The sequence below is a fragment of the Protomyctophum bolini genome, assembly GCF_963924005.1.
Source record: "Protomyctophum bolini genome assembly, chromosome: 12".
NCBI lineage: Eukaryota > Metazoa > Chordata > Actinopteri > Myctophiformes > Myctophidae > Protomyctophum > Protomyctophum bolini.
Window position 1 is genome coordinate 37,208,933 of NC_137873.1, and position 23,171 is coordinate 37,232,103.

The window sequence follows — 23,171 nt, forward strand, 5'->3', positions numbered from 1 at the left end:
TTGCTATTTGTTTGCATACTTATACTTGTCCCATAAGTTTAACACATGGAACCGCGGAGGAGGGGTTATTTTGTACCGTGTTTTGGTGTGGTTGCTTTGAAGACGGTGGAAATGGTTGTTTATGGATTTTTAATATAAGCCTTCCATTTAGGAAAAACACAGGCTTTAACTATCTTCGGGTGCAGTTGCCCAACGATATCAGGGCAGGCCCATTATTAATTTACATGCTGGGGACCCATACTCAACATTTCTAACATAAAACCTTGGTGTACTCAACATGTCCGGGTTCACAATGGGGCTCCATGGGCTGCCAAGTAGACTATAGTAGGGCATTGCGGTTCTCAAAGTGGGGCCTGGGCCGGGACGGGGTACAGGTAAAATAGCAAAGAATCTGTTAGACCACTATGTTATACTTTGGCTATTCGAAAATGGCCAATCCTCAAGCTCATAACATTGCATTGCAAGCCAATTGCATTGCAATAGGCTGTGAGTTTGTAGATTCGAGAATCTAAAAATTTGGGCTAGGCTATAGCTATTTTCCTTGAAACTTTGTGAAATGTCCTGATTAATTTTGAATTAATACCAAATCTCCTATGGGAATCACTGGTGCAAAATTGGGCTTGAGACCAGATATTATGTTGAATAGCCAACATGAGTAATATAATGTTAAGTTAGTTGCTCTAGTACTTATCTACTAGTATGTATTTATTTATTTTATGTTATGTATAACTTGTTGTATTGGTATGAAAGTGATGTATTGGTATGAAAATGTGTTTACATAACACATTGTGAGCTTGTAGATCTGCTATTTTCAGTGAGTGTCAGAATAGGGGCACTTTTCCCCTACTTTCTAGTAAGGGTTTTCTAGTAAGGGATGCATTCTAGTGTTTCTATTCATCTTTAACAACTTGAAAAACTTTGTTTCACAGGATGCCATGCTTGATTCACTGCACAATAAAAAAAAAAAAGAAAGGAAGCTACTTGTGTCTAACAAGGAAATGGCACAAATAACAGAAAAATGGACTGGAAGGAAGCGACCTCGACAGCTGAGGTTAATCCAAGCACCATGGTAAAAAATCTGTTTTAGCTGAAAACTAGTCTGTGCCGAATGAACGTTGGGACCTTTATGCTGATACATTTAAAGGTCCAATGTGTGTATTTTTCAACAATGTTATGCAATTTACTTGAATCTGTAGAACTTGTTTGATTTATAGATTGATACAGGAGAAGATGACTCTCAAAGAACATTTGAGAGTCATGAGAGAGGAAACGGAGAAGGTCCGTCCAGACCTAGAGCTCCTCAAGAAAGGTTGACACGAATCAAATTGTACCGCAGAAACTTTGTGTCCAACCACAGCACATAAGAGACGCTCTCTGAGTTCCCATGTCTCAGACTGACTATCCAAAATAGTAAGTACAATAATGTGTCAATTGTCTCCTTATTTAATTGCATGAGTTATGACTATATTTTAGACATGTTTCTTCTACTTTGCCTTCTAAAGCTCGCTTGGGATCTGAGAGATATCACATTGATGTGGACAAACAAATCCTCAATAAGCTCGCTGCGATGGCAGAAAAAAGGTAATGCCAGAATCAAGTAACAAAAACTGACTGATGGCAGTAGCACCCTGAATCACTCACTCACTACTTGACTGACATTTGTTCTCGTGATTTTAAAGGATTATGAAAATAACATTATTATAATAACTTATTGTATATTTTTTTATTAAGGCCTCCAATCGGAAGCAGCAATTCTGCTCTTGCCTGTACTATTCAAGGAGAAACCAGAGTTTCCGTTTGAAGTTGAGGTGAGCCATGAACCGTTCACTAGTGGGAGAAGCACTATGTAATTGAACCACATTTTATTATTGCATTAGTTTTTATATTATCATATGGTTGTTTCTGTTTTTGACACAGTGGCTCTGCAGGAGACTAGCCAGAGGGTGTGTGTTTGTCTGATGGTTAATGGTATTCCCTCTCCCCAGGGCCTAGCTCAGACCAGCACTGAAAGACACCAAAGATGATGCTGAAAGGCTGCAGGGAGGGTCACCCCATGAAATATGACCACATTATGCTGTCGATGGATGACCAGGTAATCACAGAGGAGAGTGTGGACATCTCAATGGCACTGGGACTCAGAATCCAGTACCCTAAAGGACTGAAAAAGACACTGACCTTTTTGGAGTGTGTTGTTCTGAAATTGAAGGATGCAGGCAAACTTCCTGTCACAGTAAAAAGAGTGTACAACTCCATCTACGAGTAGCATGTACGTAGGAGTCAGTGTTCTCTCTCTATGTCTGGAATGGATGGCCACTTGAGAGTCCGCTAAAAAGCAAGGACTTTGCCACTGGACTGGGCCTCTTCTAATTCTGGAGTGTACATTTTGTTTTAGAAATCCTGAAAGACTGTCAAAGTGTCAAAAACAGTCAAGTGTGTTGTTGACCATTATAATGTTGTTTCACAGAGAAGAACTTTAAAGGGATTTTTTAAAACTTTAGCTGTATGAAATACTTGCCATTAATATAGTGGTTGCAACTGTATTCATTGATTGCCCGATTGAGTCCCGTGGTGGGAGTTCTGCTCTGTTTTTGTGAAATATTAAGTTCCGGTCATTTTGTGGGGGGGCACTGGGGCCACGCATTAAAAGTAAATTAATCCACAACATCATTTTTTTTTTTTTTTTTTTTTTGTAAAATTTTATTACCAAAACAGTTTAAAAGTTTAAGACGTTGAAAACCAACAACCCAAAATGATATATTAAAAACAAAACATACTCTCCCCCCATGACTTCAGCCTGGTGGAGACAAAAATGTATCAAATAAGTATTAAACATGCATACAATGCATCCAAAAGCAAAGATTAGACTGCAACAAACCAAAACATGTCTAGGCGGGGGGAAAAAAAGGAATGCATCTGAATCACATTTACCAATTGGCTTATAAACGGACACGGGAAACGGAAAAACGTGGGGACTCAGGCACAGTCACAGGCAGATCCGACTTCTTCAGCACCACAGGTTTGTAATGTCTTACTGGACGAGCTTTATGAACCTGGTCCTGACGCATTTTTGCAACTTCGTCCTTCTCTCGCTGTTCTTGCTCTTGGTGCTGCCTCTCTTCCATGCAGGCCCTGAGGGTCTCTTTCTCGCTCAGCTCCTTCTCAAACTCCTGCCGTTCCCGGGCGCGGCGCTCTGTGGCGAGCTCAAAGGCCTCTGGAACTGTGGAAGTGTTCATGCCAAGAACAGAGTGGCTTTCCTTCTTGGGCAGGAAGGGCTCTTTGTGGACAACTTTGCTGGGCTGTGCTTTGAAAACTGTCGCTTCTGCCTGTCGTTTCTGCTCCTCCTTTACCATATGCTCCCAACGATCGTTCTTAACCGCTCCTCGTTCGTCGATGTGCAGCTTGAAAGGCTCCGGCTTGGTAGGCTCAAGCACTATCTTTTTGGGCAGGTGCACCTCATTGAAATGAATACCGGACTTCTCGCCTCGGCGAGTGGACTTCACGTTTGGCGAGTGGACTTCCCCTTTTGCAGAGAAGTCTTCACTTTCCGAGGCGAGTCGCCAAGACCAATCGCCCCAGAAAGTGAAGCCTTCTCGGCAAAAGGGGAAGACCACTCGACCCGAAAGTGAAGCCCCAAGATGGTCCGTTGCTGCCCTCTAAAGGCCCGAAATAATTCCCAAAATAGTGCCAGTGACATCTTTTCAACAGATCTCCATCTCTCTGCCTCACTGAGCGCATAACCAACGGGACGTCCATACGACGTCAAACAGACCTCTCTGTAACCACCAACCAACCCAGAACGTCCAGGTCGCCGGCCGTCCCAGCCAGACGTCCATACGACGTCCATACGACGTCTTCGATACGACGTGACAGTCAAACTCAGGATATACGCCTGCAGACTCAGTCCGTTGCAAAAAGACGTCCATACGACGTCCATACGACGTCGACAGCTGTGGGTACCAGATCGGCTGCAAAATGTGCTCGCTGAGTAATTAATTTACTTGCTACTTAATCACAGGCAAACTTGTTATAGTTTTATGCCTTTGCCGACAGTAGCCTAGACCAGAGCCATTATGTTTCCGGTTGTCTGTCTGTCCGTCCGTCTGTTCCAACATTGTGAAAGAAATATCTACGGAACGCCTTGAAGGAATTTCATGACGTTTGGCACAATTGTCTACTTTAGACGCAAGGATGAACCGTTTAGAAATAGGTTGTCAAAGTCTAGGGTGCCAATAGCCGAGTGACAATGATACAGTACAGATACAATAACAAACATCCCATTATTGGTTCAAAAGGTTTTGCACTCGAAGGATTGGCAATTTGATATAAAAACAGTTTGGCTGATTGAATACTTCATCAGCAGTTTGAAAAATAAAAATAAAGTCGTTTTCCATCTTAGATTCTTTTGTAATTGTAGTCTTTTTGTAATTTTAAGCCTCTGTAATGTACCTTTTTAAAGAAAATGTAAGCTCCACCCCTTTTGACTGAACGACTATCGTTATACATACTCATGTATGCGAACGACTGTCATTCAGGTAATGCCATTCTGTATGCGACCCCATAGCATAGCCCCTCCCCACTTTAATGTGACTGCATAACAAATGTAAAGAAATGTAGATCTTGTATTTCCCAATGGCAGACAATCATGTCTGGAATGTGGAACTTTAAATATCTACCATCAAGGTATAACCTATGTGTACAAATGGTCAACCAGGAGTCAGGGAGCTAAGATTCTGGACGAAATGTAGGTTTATTAACCTGATAGCACTTTGTAAATGCAATATGTGAGTGTATATGTGTTGTCCTGTACACTGCAGTTATATTTGCTACAGTAGTCTTGCTCATTGAGCCACAAACAGACCAACACAGAAGCAGTTATTGCCCAGAATAATATAGTTTTTATGTGATGTATTCCCATGCTTTTTTGTTCTTGCTTAATGTAAGTCGCTCTGCTCTGCTAAGTTGCTTGTTTCCCTCTCATTCAATGTAAATACTTTGGTTTAGATAGGTGATTCATATTTACAGTTGATAGATTAAAAGGTACATTTCATGTTTGCCAAAGGAAAATGTGTTATACAAATAATATTAGCCTTGCTTGTTATTGTTACAATGATACAGTACAGATACAATAACAAACATCCCATTATTGGTTCAAAAGGTTTTGCACTCAAAGGATTGGCAATTTGATATAAAAACAGTTTGACTGATTGAATACTTCATCAGCAGTTTGAAAAATAAAAATAAAGTCGTTTTCCATCTTAGATTCTTTTGTACTCATTTCATTGAAACATTTAATGAGTAATAACAAAAACATTGTATAAATGGTTAGAAGTCAAAAATAAAAATATGTGCAATAAACAAGAATACAAATGAAATGATGAATTGATATAGACTACTTTGAAAATATAGTACAGTATTCAGCTTTGCTACTGTATGGTTTGTCAATTGTCTTCGTCAGTTACTATTAGCTATTTTCTTTTAAGTGTAAAAACAGTTCATTAAGTCAGGTTTAGTTCAGTATGTAGGCTATATTCTCTTTTTAGTGATATAACAGTGATGTAAAAATGTACAAACTTGCTTTGTCAGTCAGACACATATCAGATGATCCGAATTAACATCTGTTTATTTCCTGTGCCTCAGGAATGTTGTACGTGCTGTTAAATGTACAAACTTGCTTTGTTTGGCAACTTGGTCATAGATATGTTAATATTGATTGCCTAATTTGTTTACTTAGAAGGATTGTAATTTCTCACATGCTAATATGTCATTAGCAGTAGTCATCATCATCATCGTTGTTGGGGGGGGGGGGGGGTGTTATTCAGGGGGTTTGCTATTCAGATGTAATTGCCTAATTTGTTTACTTAGAAGGATTGTAATTTCTCAGATGGAAAACTCCATCTCTCTGCCTCACTGAGCGCATAACCAACGGGACGTCCATACGACGTCAAACAGACCTCTCTGTAACCACCAACCAACCCAGAACGTCCAGGTCGCCGGCCGTCCCAGCCAGACGTCCATACGACGTCCATACGACGTCTTCGATACGACGTGATACGACCTGCAGACTCAGTCCGTTGCAAAAAGACGTCCATACGACGTCGACAGCTGTGGGTACCAACATGGTGGACTGGAGAACCTATTAATTATATTTTCCCAGAAATGATTATTGTGGCTTTCTAAACATAACTGAGCTATAGATAGTCAGTCAGTCAGTAGACCTATTTATTACAGCAGATCTGCTGAGCTCACAATGTTGTGATCTTGTAGATCTGCTCATTTCGTATAGGCAATATGTATTAGGGTAAAAGGTTAATTATAGTGAGAATGATGTCATACATGATGTCTCACAGCTAGCTGCTGAAGAGACTGGGAGGGGCAGAAACAAGGGCGTGTGGCCGTGTGTGTGTGTGTGTGTGTGTTGTCTCAGGTATGTAAAACATGTCAGTGCATTTTAACCATTTGTTGACTGTGTTCCAGACAGACAGACAGACAGACAGACAGACAGACAGACAAAAACGTTGAATAGTTTTCAGTTCTCCAGCTGGTTTGACTCAGGTCACCCTGAATGATATTGTTCCTTTTCAGAACCATAATAATGTCATATTATGCTAAATAAGTATGGAAATATTTCCCTCTAAGACACAGTAGGGCATGCAGCTATGCTATGTCACCAGGAAGGCTGTAGACTCAGAGAATACCAGTTTCTAGATTTCAGTAGATTGGTCAGACAATGGTCTGCCCCAACCCCATGTAGGGGTTGTAGCAAGCGTAGAAGTCCGTGGTCAGACAATGGTCTGCCCAAATTCCCAATCCCATATGAAATGCACTCCCCAGCTAGTTCATTCCACAGTTTTTGATTATATATTTTTTTTACTTAGTTTTACTTTTTCTTAGTGTTTTCCCCCCTAATAAAGTAGTTTGATTTGTTTTCTCATGCCCCCCATGTAAAGCACATTTGAGTATTCATATAGACACTGAAGACACTTCATATAGGCACTATCTGTTGAATTTGGATATTAAGTAGCCTTTGATTTAAGGTCTCAGCCCTGCGGTCTCTACTCGCCTTTAAGGCGTCTTACTGGTATGAATAGAGTTAGTGTGAATAGTGATATATATGACTATACAATATAGTATTGTTGCAGTCAATTACATCAAATTATAAGAAATTAGTTACAATATTAATAATATTATTACCTTTCACTTGTTGTTCAACCAGTGCCTTGTCTTCAGGACTGACCAGCACATGGTGCTCCACCCACATCAGACTAAAGGCTGGATCCAAGACAGCTGCTTGAAGGTAGATTGGATCTTCAAAGGGGGCAGTGATTCCATCCTGTGCTCTGGCCATTTTAACATTGATGAAGATTCCAAGAAATCTTTTGTTCAGGGATGCCTGGAGACTTCTGACCAGACCGCTCTGGAAACGGACATTAGGCTTCAGCTTCTCAAGGTGGTGATTCAGGGACAGGACAGAAGGAACGACAGAACTTATTGTGACTACCTTCTCCCCCTGTGTCAAATCTGTTGCTTCTCCAAATGGGTTCAAGATTTCCACTAACTCTTTCAACAGGTTCCACTCTCGTGTTGTGAACGACAACTCCTTGTGCCCAGCATCGTTTACCACATCAGAGAGCTTTGCATGTTCATAATGGAGAACCGCCTTCACTTGCCTCAGTGTTGAGTTCCATCTTGTGTTGACAGCAGCAGGGATGCCTCTCTGTTCTCCAAATTGAGCATTAAACACATCTCTGAACGTTGAGCTTGTGTGCAGCATTGAGCTCAGTTTGGATAACTTTGAGAGAGCAGGAGATGACACTTTAGTTTCTTTTAAACCGTCTCCCACCACCAGCTGAAGAGTGTGCGCAAAACACTGCAAGCGCTGTTTTTTTTGCCATAGCAGCATCTACTGTCTGTTGATCTTCCAGGGAGAGTTCATTCCAGAGCTCTGGGTCATCAATATGATCATCTTCATATACTTCATCTTCGTGTTCAGTGGGGAAGCACACCGTGAATGCTTTCCGCATGTTAGCAGCATTATCACTAATAATGTAGTCTACTTTATCTTTTATGTCGTTCTCATCACATATAGCCTCAAACTGATCACAGATTCTCTCGGCTGTGTGTGAGCCTTTGAATCGGTCGCAGGCCAAGAGGTTGGACTTCAGCTCTAGGCTCTCTTCATCCTTTTCAATGTAGTGCACAGTCACACCAAGGAACCCCCTCATCCTCCGGTCGGACCAAATGTCCACAGTGACAGTGTTACTTAAGTTAGTTTTCAATCTTGAACGTCTCTCTGCAGCAATGGCCTCTGTTTTGGATGTAAGTGTTCTGCGACACACTGGGTTGTATTTGCTGTCAAGTATTTTCATGAAGTGCCGAAAACGGGGGTGTTCCACAATTGAAAAGGGCAAGTTACAGTCAATTACTAGATCAGACAGTATAGCATTGGTGATGGCTTTCTGCTGGGGATGAGTGGAGCTGTACTGATGTAGGTGTCCATGAACTGGGCGATTGGAGGCTGTGATGGGCTGCTTGTGCTGGGCCTGGCTTTACTGACCTTGTATGCTGCATGTCTGTAAAATAGCATATAAAACAGATGTCATAAAATGCCTTGTAGCCCTACATGAATTGCAGTTGAAACCACTTTTTATTCATTTATTATAAATTTCATCCCCCCTCAGTTATGGGCAGGGGTCATAAATATATCCATACAGGGACAAATGTGTCTGTGGCAAGACTTGGCCTGGTCCGTGGCGTATTATAGATTTTGTTTTTACACACTATTATAATGTTCTTATTTTGATCATGTCCCATGGCAATTACTAAATGTCAGTCTCCAGGTTTTCCTCAGAATATGTATGACACTATGTATGGTTAGGAGACCACTAGGACAGTGGTTCTCAAAACGTTTTATTTTTGTAAAAATACAAAAGTATTGGTATCACGTGGAAAGTTACTTTGTTTCCACCACTGGTTATTAGTTTGCACTTAGCACACACACAGTAATGTTAATGTGAAGTAGGTCTTCTCTCTGACTCTCTCTCTCTAGTTACAATAATGTTTTCCCTCCCACTTGTAGAACATTAGCTTAGGTTACTTATATCTGGATCCACTTACATTTCTTTGTGCACCTTCAGCAAGTGCCGATTGAAGTTGGAGGTGGTTGCAATTCCATCGGTGATTTTGGCACCGCATGTCTTGCACACTGCTTTTCGTGTCTTGTCCTCAACAACGTAATTTTTAAAACCAAAAGATTACTGCTGGAGTCGTCATTTTCTTCCACCCAGCAGCAGCGACGGCAGGAGTGAAGCCGGTATGTGTTTATTTACGTGCCGTGCAAGTGCAACACGTGGAAGTTCTTAACCGCTCCTCGTTCGTCGATGTGCAGCTTGAAAGGCTCCGGCTTGGTAGGCTCAAGCACTATCTTTTATTAACAGAAATTAAAAGTGTCCTGTATTGAACTGATACTATGTCGGGGATTTATGTGCTGTCCTCCTGTCTCTTTGTTGTTGTTGTGTTGCCGTTTATGGGTCTGTGAGTTTGTTGTCAGCGTTGCCATGTATCGTGAGAGAAATAAGCAAACCGACCAGAAAAATAACAAGCTTTTGGCCTGTTTTTTTTCGTTCGGTTTGCTTATTTCTCTCACTATACATGGCAACGCTGACAAGCCGTTTTTTTTTCTCCGAAACGTTACACTTTTTAAACATTTTAATATTATTTGGGCTTGCTGTAAGCCAAGTGACTTGAAAATGTTCAAGTCAAGAGGGCTCAAGTCAAGTCAAGTCTCAAGTCCTTGGTGTTCAAACTTCAAGTCAAGTCAAGTCTCAAGTCTTTGGCATTCAAGTCCCAAGCAAGTCCAAGTCTATTTTTGATTTGATCAAGCAAGTCTAAAGTCATCAAAATCGGGACTCGAGTCCAAGTCGAGTCTCGAGTCTCGAGTCCAAGTCCCCACCTCTGGATATATCTGGAGGTTGGTGAGAGATTATTTGGTAGTTTACTGGATGTTCTAGCATCGCCAGAATCTTCCCTCTGCCCTAGTCAAAAAGTCCTATAGGATCTTCGAAATGTCCAATAGGATCCTACAGGATTTTGAAATCCTATAGGAATCCTATTGGATTTTTACACATATCCAACACTATCCTATAGGATTGTGTCAGCACTTTATAAAATCCAATTGGATTTTCCAAAGTGCCAATAGGATCTTATTGGGTTATATCCAACTTTGGAAAGTCCAACAGGATTTTTCAAAGTTTCAATAGGATTCCATTGAAACTGCAGAAACTCCAGTAGGATTTTCTGAAGTTCCAATTGAACCTGGAGCCATGTCCAAAGTTCCAACAGCACCCTATAGGATTATATTGGAACTTCAGAAACTCCAATAGGATTGTCTGAAGTTCCATTTGAACCTGTTCTGTTTCAACAGAACCCTATAGGATTATTTTCCAACAGCCAAAGCCTTTAAACAAAATCATTCAAGTCAAGCCTATTGGAAATATAAGTGTGTTTGCTTATAAAAAAAATCATCCCCATTAAAACAAATGTAGCATTTTTTTTTAATGTAGAACAAATACAACGGTGCTCTGTGGCCTACGGTCGCAACTATATAATCCAGTAAGACGCCTGAGGGCGAGGTCGTGTGCACTGGCCATATATGGAGTGTGTCTTGAGTGTACATGTTTGATGAGGTCAGATCAACATATGGAATGTTAGAACAGGTCAGCTCCAAATATGGAGATCTGGAGGGTGGCAGCGGGGGCAGTGTCTTGAGTGAACAGGCATTGAGGGCACAGGTAGGGCCGGGACTTCATTTTCAGGCCTGTTTAGAACTCTAGTTTTCACCGGCTGCACTCATAACTTTGGAGAAGGCCCGTCTATAGTTTAAATGGACAGGTATCAGATAAAAGGGAGACATCGAAGAGGAAGGACGGATGGGGAACGATCAACATAATGTCAGAACAGGTTCTGACATATATCCATATATTAATATTGATGACATCAGGATCTCCATAGCAGGTCGCATTTACTATATAATCCCTGATTTACTATCATCCCTGATGATGTCATAATGCTGTCACGAGACCTGGGCACAATGTGGGTTTTCCATGTATGGGATTTTGGGTGATGTACGATTCTATAGTTAACCTTTGATAATCATATAATAATAATAATATAATTGCGACCTTCAATTATATTAGGCCTATATTATGTGTGTGTGTGTGTGTATTTATATATATATATATATATATATATATATATATATATATATATATATATATATATATATATATATATATATATATATAAAATATTGCTTATTGTTACAATGGGAGTGATACACACACACACACACACACACACACACACACACACACACACACACACACACACACACACACACACACACACACACACACACACACAGGCGCTGGTGTTACTATGGATGGAATTTATGGGAGATGGGGTGATACGCGCGCGCACACGCATGCGCGCGCACACATACACCTCGGTCTAGAATTTCTCAGAAAACTGTCGTGATTCAAGCAAGACGTAAACGGTCTCTTTGTTTGTTATTGGTTGACACTACGTCACGGTTTCATGTTAAGATCTACAAGCTAACAACTCGTCGCGTCGCAACGCGGAGTGAGCTTGTAGATCTGTTCGTTTTTGACAAGCGTACACCGACTGTCCTTAGCGCGAGCTTTGAACTTTTCAGAAGAGGAAATAATATATAACTGCGTCACGTCTTGGACTGATGCCTGATGGACTCCCACTTTCAGCAGTTTATTCAGCGTTTTTTGAGGTGAGTGTTTAACTGTTTATTAAATAGCACAGGGGAAACTTTATTTAGGTGATTTGCTATTTGTTTGCATACTTATACTTGTCCCATAAGTTTAACACATGGAACCGCGGAGGAGGGGTTATTTTGTACCGTGTTTTGGTGTGGTTGCTTTGAAGACGGTGGAAATGGTTGTTTATGGATTTTTAATATAAGCCTTCCATTTAGGAAAAACACAGGCTTTAACTATCTTCGGGTGCAGTTGCCCAACGACATCAGGGCAGGCCCATTATTAATTTACATGCTGGGGACCCATACTCAACATTTCTAACATAAAACCTTGGTGTACTCAACATGTCCGGGTTCACAATGGGGCTCCATGGGCTGCCAAGTAGACTATAGTAGGGCATTGCGGTTCTCAAAGTGGGGCCTGGGCCGGGACGGGGTACAGGTAAAATAGCAAAGAATCTGTTAGACCACTATGTTATACTTTGGCTATTCGAAAATGGCCAATCCTCAAGCTCATAACATTGCATTGCAAGCCAATTGCATTGCAATAGGCTGTGAGTTTGTAGATTCGAGAATCTAAAAATTTGGGCTAGGCTATAGCTATTTTCCTTGAAACTTTGTGAAATGTCCTGATTAATTTTGAATTAATACCACAAATCTCCTATGGGAATCACTGGTGCAAAATTGGGCTTGAGACCAGATATTATGTTGAATAGCCAACATGAGTAATATAATGTTAAGTTAGTTGCTCTAGTACTTATCTACTAGTATGTATTTATTTATTTTATGTTATGTATAACTTGTTGTATTGGTATGAAAGTGATGTATTGGTATGAAAATGTGTTTACATAACACATTGTGAGCTTGTAGATCTGCTATTTTCAGTGAGTGTCAGAATAGGGGCACTTTTCCCCTACTTTCTAGTAAGGGTTTTCTAGTAAGGGATGCATTCTAGTGTTTCTATTCATCTTTAACAACTTGAAAAACTTTGTTTCACAGGATGCCATGCTTGATTCACTGCACAATAAAAAAAAAAAAGAAAGGAAGCTACTTGTGTCTAACAAGGAAATGGCACAAATAACAGAAAAATGGACTGGAAGGAAGCGACCTCGACAGCTGAGGTTAATCCAAGCACCATGGTAAAAAATCTGTTTTAGCTGAAAACTAGTCTGTGCCGAATGAACGTTGGGACCTTTATGCTGATACATTTAAAGGTCCAATGTGTGTATTTTTCAACAATGTTATGCAATTTACTTGAATCTGTAGAACTTGTTTGATTTATAGATTGATACAGGAGAAGATGACTCTCAAAGAACATTTGAGAGTCATGAGAGAGGAAACGGAGAAGGTCCGTCCAGACCTAGAGCTCCTCAAGAAAGGTTGACACGAATCAAATTGTACCGCAGAAACTTTGTGTCCAACCACAGCACATAAGAGACGCTCTCTGAGTTCCCATGTCTCAGACTGACTATCCAAAATAGTAAGTACAATAATGTGTCAATTGTCTCCTTATTTAATTGCATGAGTTATGACTATATTTTAGACATGTTTCTTCTACTTTGCCTTCTAAAGCTCGCTTGGGATCTGAGAGATATCACATTGATGTGGACAAACAAATCCTCAATAAGCTCGCTGCGATGGCAGAAAAAAGGTAATGCCAGAATCAAGTAACAAAAACTGACTGATGGCAGTAGCACCCTGAATCACTCACTCACTACTTGACTGACATTTGTTCTCGTGATTTTAAAGGATTATGAAAATAACATTATTATAATAACTTATTGTATATTTTTTTATTAAGGCCTCCAATCGGAAGCAGCAATTCTGCTCTTGCCTGTACTATTCAAGGAGAAACCAGAGTTTCCGTTTGAAGTTGAGGTGAGCCATGAACCGTTCACTAGTGGGAGAAGCACTATGTAATTGAACCACATTTTATTATTGCATTAGTTTTTATATTATCATATGGTTGTTTCTGTTTTTGACACAGTGGCTCTGCAGGAGACTAGCCAGAGGGTGTGTGTTTGTCTGATGGTTAATGGTATTCCCTCTCCCCAGGGCCTAGCTCAGACCAGCACTGAAAGACACCAAAGATGATGCTGAAAGGCTGCAGGGAGGGTCACCCCATGAAATATGACCACATTATGCTGTCGATGGATGACCAGGTAATCACAGAGGAGAGTGTGGACATCTCAATGGCACTGGGACTCAGAATCCAGTACCCTAAAGGACTGAAAAAGACACTGACCTTTTTGGAGTGTGTTGTTCTGAAATTGAAGGATGCAGGCAAACTTCCTGTCACAGTAAAAAGAGTGTACAACTCCATCTACGAGTAGCATGTACGTAGGAGTCAGTGTTCTCTCTCTATGTCTGGAATGGATGGCCACTTGAGAGTCCGCTAAAAAGCAAGGACTTTGCCACTGGACTGGGCCTCTTCTAATTCTGGAGTGTACATTTTGTTTTAGAAATCCTGAAAGACTGTCAAAGTGTCAAAAACAGTCAAGTGTGTTGTTGACCATTATAATGTTGTTTCACAGAGAAGAACTTTAAAGGGATTTTTTAAAACTTTAGCTGTATGAAATACTTGCCATTAATATAGTGGTTGCAACTGTATTCATTGATTGCCCGATTGAGTCCCGTGGTGGGAGTTCTGCTCTGTTTTTGTGAAATATTAAGTTCCGGTCATTTTGTGGGGGGGCACTGGGGCCACGCATTAAAAGTAAATTAATCCACAACATCATTTTTTTTTTATTTTTTTTTGTAAAATTTTATTACCAAAACAGTTTAAAAGTTTAAGACGTTGAAAACCAACAACCCAAAATGATATATTAAAAACAAAACATACTCTCCCCCCATGACTTCAGCCTGGTGGAGACAAAAATGTATCAAATAAGTATTAAACATGCATACAATGCATCCAAAAGCAAAGATTAGACTGCAACAAACCAAAACATGTCTAGGCGGGGGGAAAAAAAGGAATGCATCTGAATCACATTTACCAATTGGCTTATAAACGGACACGGGAAACGGAAAAACGTGGGGACTCAGGCACAGTCACAGGCAGATCCGACTTCTTCAGCACCACAGGTTTGTAATGTCTTACTGGACGAGCTTTATGAACCTGGTCCTGACGCATTTTTGCAACTTCGTCCTTCTCTCGCTGTTCTTGCTCTTGGTGCTGCCTCTCTTCCATGCAGGCCCTGAGGGTCTCTTTCTCGCTCAGCTCCTTCTCAAACTCCTGCCGTTCCCGGGCGCGGCGCTCTGTGGCGAGCTCAAAGGCCTCTGGAACTGTGGAAGTGTTCATGCCAAGAACAGAGTGGCTTTCCTTCTTGGGCAGGAAGGGCTCTTTGTGGACAACTTTGCTGGGCTGTGCTTTGAAAACTGTCGCTTCTGCCTGTCGTTTCTGCTCCTCCTTTACCATATGCTCCCAACGATCGTTCTTAACCGCTCCTCGTTCGTCGATGTGCAGCTTGAAAGGCTCCGGCTTGGTAGGCTCAAGCACTATCTTTTTGGGCAGGTGCACCTCATTGAAATGAATACCGGACTTCTCGCCTCGGCGAGTGGACTTCACGTTTGGCGAGTGGACTTCCCCTTTTGCAGAGAAGTCTTCACTTTCCGAGGCGAGTCGCCAAGACCAATCGCCCCAGAAAGTGAAGCCTTCTCGGCAAAAGGGGAAGACCACTCGACCCGAAAGTGAAGCCCCAAGATGGTCCGTTGCTGCCCTCTAAAGGCCCGAAATAATTCCCAAAATAGTGCCAGTGACATCTTTTCAACAGATCTCCATCTCTCTGCCTCACTGAGCGCATAACCAACGGGACGTCCATACGACGTCAAACAGACCTCTCTGTAACCACCAACCAACCCAGAACGTCCAGGTCGCCGGCCGTCCCAGCCAGACGTCCATACGACGTCCATACGACGTCTTCGATACGACGTGACAGTCAAACTCAGGATATACGCCTGCAGACTCAGTCCGTTGCAAAAAGACGTCCATACGACGTCCATACGACGTCGACAGCTGTGGGTACCAGATCGGCTGCAAAATGTGCTCGCTGAGTAATTAATTTACTTGCTACTTAATCACAGGCAAACTTGTTATAGTTTTATGCCTTTGCCGACAGTAGCCTAGACCAGAGCCATTATGTTTCCGGTTGTCTGTCTGTCCGTCCGTCTGTTCCAACATTGTGAAAGAAATATCTACGGAACGCCTTGAAGGAATTTCATGACGTTTGGCACAATTGTCTACTTTAGACGCAAGGATGAACCGTTTAGAAATAGGTTGTCAAAGTCTAGGGTGCCAATAGCCGAGTGACAATGATACAGTACAGATACAATAACAAACATCCCATTATTGGTTCAAAAGGTTTTGCACTCGAAGGATTGGCAATTTGATATAAAAACAGTTTGGCTGATTGAATACTTCATCAGCAGTTTGAAAAATAAAAATAAAGTCGTTTTCCATCTTAGATTCTTTTGTAATTGTAGTCTTTTTGTAATTTTAAGCCTCTGTAATGTACCTTTTTAAAGAAAATGTAAGCTCCACCCCTTTTGACTGAACGACTATCGTTATACATACTCATGTATGCGAACGACTGTCATTCAGGTAATGCCATTCTGTATGCGACCCCATAGCATAGCCCCTCCCCACTTTAATGTGACTGCATAACAAATGTAAAGAAATGTAGATCTTGTATTTCCCAATGGCAGACAATCATGTCTGGAATGTGGAACTTTAAATATCTACCATCAAGGTATAACCTATGTGTACAAATGGTCAACCAGGAGTCAGGGAGCTAAGATTCTGGACGAAATGTAGGTTTATTAACCTGATAGCACTTTGTAAATGCAATATGTGAGTGTATATGTGTTGTCCTGTACACTGCAGTTATATTTGCTACAGTAGTCTTGCTCATTGAGCCACAAACAGACCAACACAGAAGCAGTTATTGCCCAGAATAATATAGTTTTTATGTGATGTATTCCCATGCTTTTTTGTTCTTGCTTAATGTAAGTCGCTCTGCTCTGCTAAGTTGCTTGTTTCCCTCTCATTCAATGTAAATACTTTGGTTTAGATAGGTGATTCATATTTACAGTTGATAGATTAAAAGGTACATTTCATGTTTGCCAAAGGAAAATGTGTTATACAAATAATATTAGCCTTGCTTGTTATTGTTACAATGATACAGTACAGATACAATAACAAACATCCCATTATTGGTTCAAAAGGTTTTGCACTCAAAGGATTGGCAATTTGATATAAAAACAGTTTGACTGATTGAATACTTCATCAGCAGTTTGAAAAATAAAAATAAAGTCGTTTTCCATCTTAGATTCTTTTGTACTCATTTCATTGAAACATTTAATGAGTAATAACAAAAACATTGTATAAATGGTTAGAAGTCAAAAATAAAAATATGTGCAATAAACAAGAATACAAATGAAATGATGAATTGATATAGACTACTTTGAAAATATAGTACAGTATTCAGCTTTGCTACTGTATGGTTTGTCAATTGTCTTCGTCAGTTACTATTAGCTATTTTCTTTTAAGTGTAAAAACAGTTCATTAAGTCAGGTTTAGTTCAGTATGTAGGCTATATTCTCTTTTTAGTGATATAACAGTGATGTAAAAATGTACAAACTTGCTTTGTCAGTCAGACACATCAGATGATCCGAATTAACATCTGTTTATTTCCTGTGCCTCAGGAATGTTGTACGTGCTGTTAAATGTACAAACTTGCTTTGTTTGGCAACTTGGTCATAGATATGTTAATATTGATTGCCTAATTTGTTTACTTAGAAGGATTGTAATTTCTCACATGCTAATATGTCATTAGCAGTAGTCATCATCATCATCGTTGTTGGGGGGGGGGGGGGGGGTGTTATTCAGGGGGTTTGCTATTCAGATGTAATTGCCTAATTTGTTTACTTAGAAGGATTGTAATTTCTCAGATGGAAAACTCCATCTCTCTGCCTCACTGAGCGCATAACCAACGGGACGTCCATACGACGTCAAACAGACCTCTCTGTAACCACCAACCAACCCAGAACGTCCAGGTCGCCGGCCGTCCCAGCCAGACGTCCATACGACGTCCATACGACGTCTTCGATACGACGTGATACGACCTGCAGACTCAGTCCGTTGCAAAAAGACGTCCATACGACGTCGACAGCTGTGGGTACCAACATGGTGGACTGGAGAACCTATTAATTATATTTTCCCAGAAATGATTATTGTGGCTTTCTAAACATAACTGAGCTATAGATAGTCAGTCAGTCAGTAGACCTATTTATTACAGCAGATCTGCTGAGCTCACAATGTTGTGATCTTGTAGATCTGCTCATTTCGTATAGGCAATATGTATTAGGGTAAAAGGTTAATTATAGTGAGAATGATGTCATACATGATGTCTCACAGCTAGCTGCTGAAGAGACTGGGAGGGGCAGAAACAAGGGCGTGTGGCCGTGTGTGTGTGTGTGTGTGTGTTGTCTCAGGTATGTAAAACATGTCAGTGCATTTTAACCATTTGTTGACTGTGTTCCAGACAGACAGACAGACAGACAGACAGACAGACAGACAAAAACGTTGAATAGTTTTCAGTTCTCCAGCTGGTTTGACTCAGGTCACCCTGAATGATATTGTTCCTTTTCAGAACCATAATAATGTCATATTATGCTAAATAAGTATGGAAATATTTCCCTCTAAGACACAGTAGGGCATGCAGCTATGCTATGTCACCAGGAAGGCTGTAGACTCAGAGAATACCAGTTTCTAGATTTCAGTAGATTGGTCAGACAATGGTCTGCCCCAACCCCATGTAGGGGTTGTAGCAAGCGTAGAAGTCCGTGGTCAGACAATGGTCTGCCCAAATTCCCAATCCCATATGAAATGCACTCCCCAGCTAGTTCATTCCACAGTTTTTGATTATATATTTTTTTTACTTAGTTTTACTTTTTCTTAGTGTTTTCCCCCCTAATAAAGTAGTTTGATTTGTTTTCTCATGCCCCCCATGTAAAGCACATTTGAGTATTCATATAGACACTGAAGACACTTCATATAGGCACTATCTGTTGAATTTGGATATTAAGTAGCCTTTGATTTAAGGTCTCAGCCCTGCGGTCTCTACTCGCCTTTAAGGCGTCTTACTGGTATGAATAGAGTTAGTGTGAATAGTGATATATATGACTATACAATATAGTATTGTTGCAGTCAATTACATCAAATTATAAGAAATTAGTTACAATATTAATAATATTATTACCTTTCACTTGTTGTTCAACCAGTGCCTTGTCTTCAGGACTGACCAGCACATGGTGCTCCACCCACATCAGACTAAAGGCTGGATCCAAGACAGCTGCTTGAAGGTAGATTGGATCTTCAAAGGGGGCAGTGATTCCATCCTGTGCTCTGGCCATTTTAACATTGATGAAGATTCCAAGAAATCTTTTGTTCAGGGATGCCTGGAGACTTCTGACCAGACCGCTCTGGAAACGGACATTAGGCTTCAGCTTCTCAAGGTGGTGATTCAGGGACAGGACAGAAGGAACGACAGAACTTATTGTGACTACCTTCTCCCCCTGTGTCAAATCTGTTGCTTCTCCAAATGGGTTCAAGATTTCCACTAACTCTTTCAACAGGTTCCACTCTCGTGTTGTGAACGACAACTCCTTGTGCCCAGCATCGTTTACCACATCAGAGAGCTTTGCATGTTCATAATGGAGAACCGCCTTCACTTGCCTCAGTGTTGAGTTCCATCTTGTGTTGACAGCAGCAGGGATGCCTCTCTGTTCTCCAAATTGAGCATTAAACACATCTCTGAACGTTGAGCTTGTGTGCAGCATTGAGCTCAGTTTGGATAACTTTGAGAGAGCAGGAGATGACACTTTAGTTTCTTTTAAACCGTCTCCCACCACCAGCTGAAGAGTGTGCGCAAAACACTGCAAGCGCTGTTTTTTTTGCCATAGCAGCATCTACTGTCTGTTGATCTTCCAGGGAGAGTTCATTCCAGAGCTCTGGGTCATCAATATGATCATCTTCATATACTTCATCTTCGTGTTCAGTGGGGAAGCACACCGTGAATGCTTTCCGCATGTTAGCAGCATTATCACTAATAATGTAGTCTACTTTATCTTTTATGTCGTTCTCATCACATATAGCCTCAAACTGATCACAGATTCTCTCGGCTGTGTGTGAGCCTTTGAATCGGTCGCAGGCCAAGAGGTTGGACTTCAGCTCTAGGCTCTCTTCATCCTTTTCAATGTAGTGCACAGTCACACCAAGGAACCCCCTCATCCTCCGGTCGGACCAAATGTCCACAGTGACAGTGTTACTTAAGTTAGTTTTCAATCTTGAACGTCTCTCTGCAGCAATGGCCTCTGTTTTGGATGTAAGTGTTCTGCGACACACTGGGTTGTATTTGCTGTCAAGTATTTTCATGAAGTGCCGAAAACGGGGGTGTTCCACAATTGAAAAGGGCAAGTTACAGTCAATTACTAGATCAGACAGTATAGCATTGGTGATGGCTTTCTGCTGGGGATGAGTGGAGCTGTACTGATGTAGGTGTCCATGAACTGGGCGATTGGAGGCTGTGATGGGCTGCTTGTGCTGGGCCTGGCTTTACTGACCTTGTATGCTGCATGTCTGTAAAATAGCATATAAAACAGATGTCATAAAATGCCTTGTAGCCCTACATGAATTGCAGTTGAAACCACTTTTTATTCATTTATTATAAATTTCATCCCCCCTCAGTTATGGGCAGGGGTCATAAATATATCCATACAGGGACAAATGTGTCTGTGGCAAGACTTGGCCTGGTCCGTGGCGTATTATAGATTTTGTTTTTACACACTATTATAATGTTCTTATTTTGATCATGTCCCATGGCAATTACTAAATGTCAGTCTCCAGGTTTTCCTCAGAATATGTATGACACTATGTATGGTTAGGAGACCACTAGGACAGTGGTTCTCAAAACGTTTTATTTTTGTAAAAATACAAAAGTATTGGTATCACGTGGAAAGTTACTTTGTTTCCACCACTGGTTATTAGTTTGCACTTAGCACACACACAGTAATGTTAATGTGAAGTAGGTCTTCTCTCTGACTCTCTCTCTCTAGTTACAATAATGTTTTCCCTCCCACTTGTAGAACATTAGCTTAGGTTACTTATATCTGGATCCACTTACATTTCTTTGTGCACCTTCAGCAAGTGCCGATTGAAGTTGGAGGTGGTTGCAATTCCATCGGTGATTTTGGCACCGCATGTCTTGCACACTGCTTTTCGTGTCTTGTCCTCAACAACGTAATTTTTAAAACCAAAAGATTACTGCTGGAGTCGTCATTTTCTTCCACCCAGCAGCAGCGACGGCAGGAGTGAAGCCGGTATGTGTTTATTTACGTGCCGTGCAAGTGCAACACGTGGAAGTTGGAACACAGGCGACGTCACGTTAGTACACGGCGCTACTACATTATTAAGGTTACGGTTACCGGCAGTTTAAATTAACAGAAATTAAAAGTGTCCTGTATTGAACTGATACTATGTCGGGGATTTATGTGCTGTCCTCCTGTCTCTTTGTTGTTGTTGTGTTGCCGTTTATGGGTCTGTGAGTTTGTTGTCAGCGTTGCCATGTATCGTGAGAGAAATAAGCAAACCGACCAGAAAAATAACAAGCTTTTGGCCTGTTTTTTTTTGTTCGGTTTGCTTATTTCTCTCACTATACATGGCAACGCTGACAAGCCGTTTTTTTTTCTCCGAAACGTTACACTTTTTAAACATTTTAATATTATTTGGGCTTGCTGTAAGCCAAGTGACTTGAAAATGTTCAAGTCAAGAGGGCTCAAGTCAAGTCAAGTCTCAAGTCCTTGGTGTTCAAACTTCAAGTCAAGTCAAGTCTCAAGTCTTTGGCATTCAAGTCCCAAGCAAGTCCAAGTCTATTTTTGATTTGATCAAGCAAGTCTAAAGTCATCAAAATCGGGACTCGAGTCCAAGTCGAGTCTCGAGTCTCGAGTCCAAGTCCCCACCTCTGGATATATCTGGAGGTTGGTGAGAGATTATTTGGTAGTTTACTGGATGTTCTAGCATCGCCAGAATCTTCCCTCTGCCCTAGTCAAAAAGTCCTATAGGATCTTCGAAATGTCCAATAGGATCCTACAGGATTTTGAAATCCTATAGGAATCCTATTGGATTTTTACACATATCCAACACTATCCTATAGGATTGTGTCAGCACTTTATAAAATCCAATTGGATTTTCCAAAGTGCCAATAGGATCTTATTGGGTTATATCCAACTTTGGAAAGTCCAACAGGATTTTTCAAAGTTTCAATAGGATTCCATTGAAACTGCAGAAACTCCAGTAGGATTTTCTGAAGTTCCAATTGAACCTGGAGCCATGTCCAAAGTTCCAACAGCACCCTATAGGATTATATTGGAACTTCAGAAACTCCAATAGGATTGTCTGAAGTTCCATTTGAACCTGTTCTGTTTCAACAGAACCCTATAGGATTATTTTCCAACAGCCAAAGCCTTTAAACAAAATCATTCAAGTCAAGCCTATTGGAAATATAAGTGTGTTTGCTTATAAAAAAAATCATCCCCATTAAAACAAATGTAGCATTTTTTTTTAATGTAGAACAAATACAACGGTGCTCTGTGGCCTACGGTCGCAACTATATAATCCAGTAAGACGCCTGAGGGCGAGGTCGTGTGCACTGGCCATATATGGAGTGTGTCTTGAGTGTACATGTTTGATGAGGTCAGATCAACATATGGAATGTTAGAACAGGTCAGCTCCAAATATGGAGATCTGGAGGGTGGCAGCGGGGGCAGTGTCTTGAGTGAACAGGCATTGAGGGCACAGGTAGGGCCGGGACTTCATTTTCAGGCCTGTTTAGAACTCTAGTTTTCACCGGCTGCACTCATAACTTTGGAGAAGGCCCGTCTATAGTTTAAATGGACAGGTATCAGATAAAAGGGAGACATCGAAGAGGAAGGACGGATGGGGAACGATCAACATAATGTCAGAACAGGTTCTGACATATATCCATATATTAATATTGATGACATCAGGATCTCCATAGCAGGTCGCATTTACTATATAATCCCTGATTTACTATCATCCCTGATGATGTCATAATGCTGTCACGAGACCTGGGCACAATGTGGGTTTTCCATGTATATGTATATATATATATATATATATATATATATATATATATATATATATATATATATATATATATATATATATATATATATATATATATATATATATATATATATATAAAATATTGCTTATTGTTACAATGGGAGTGATACACACACACACACACACACACACACACACACACACACACACACACACACACACACACACACACACACACACACACAC

At 40.9% G+C, this 23,171-nt stretch overlaps 2 long non-coding RNA genes across 2 annotated transcripts; both read left to right on the forward strand.

The window, feature by feature from the left end:
* The first annotated feature begins 962 nt into the window (after positions 1-962).
* Positions 963-2,641, forward strand: LOC308325648. Its single transcript, XR_013965050.1, has 5 exons — positions 963-1,069; positions 1,215-1,410; positions 1,503-1,581; positions 1,732-1,808; positions 1,986-2,641. It is a non-coding gene; the product is annotated as an uncharacterized lncRNA (long non-coding RNA).
* A 10,173-nt stretch (positions 2,642-12,814) lies between these two features.
* Positions 12,815-14,502, forward strand: LOC308325649. Its single transcript, XR_013965051.1, has 5 exons — positions 12,815-12,921; positions 13,067-13,262; positions 13,355-13,433; positions 13,584-13,660; positions 13,838-14,502. It is a non-coding gene; the product is annotated as an uncharacterized lncRNA (long non-coding RNA).
* Positions 14,503-23,171: the final 8,669 nt, after the last annotated feature.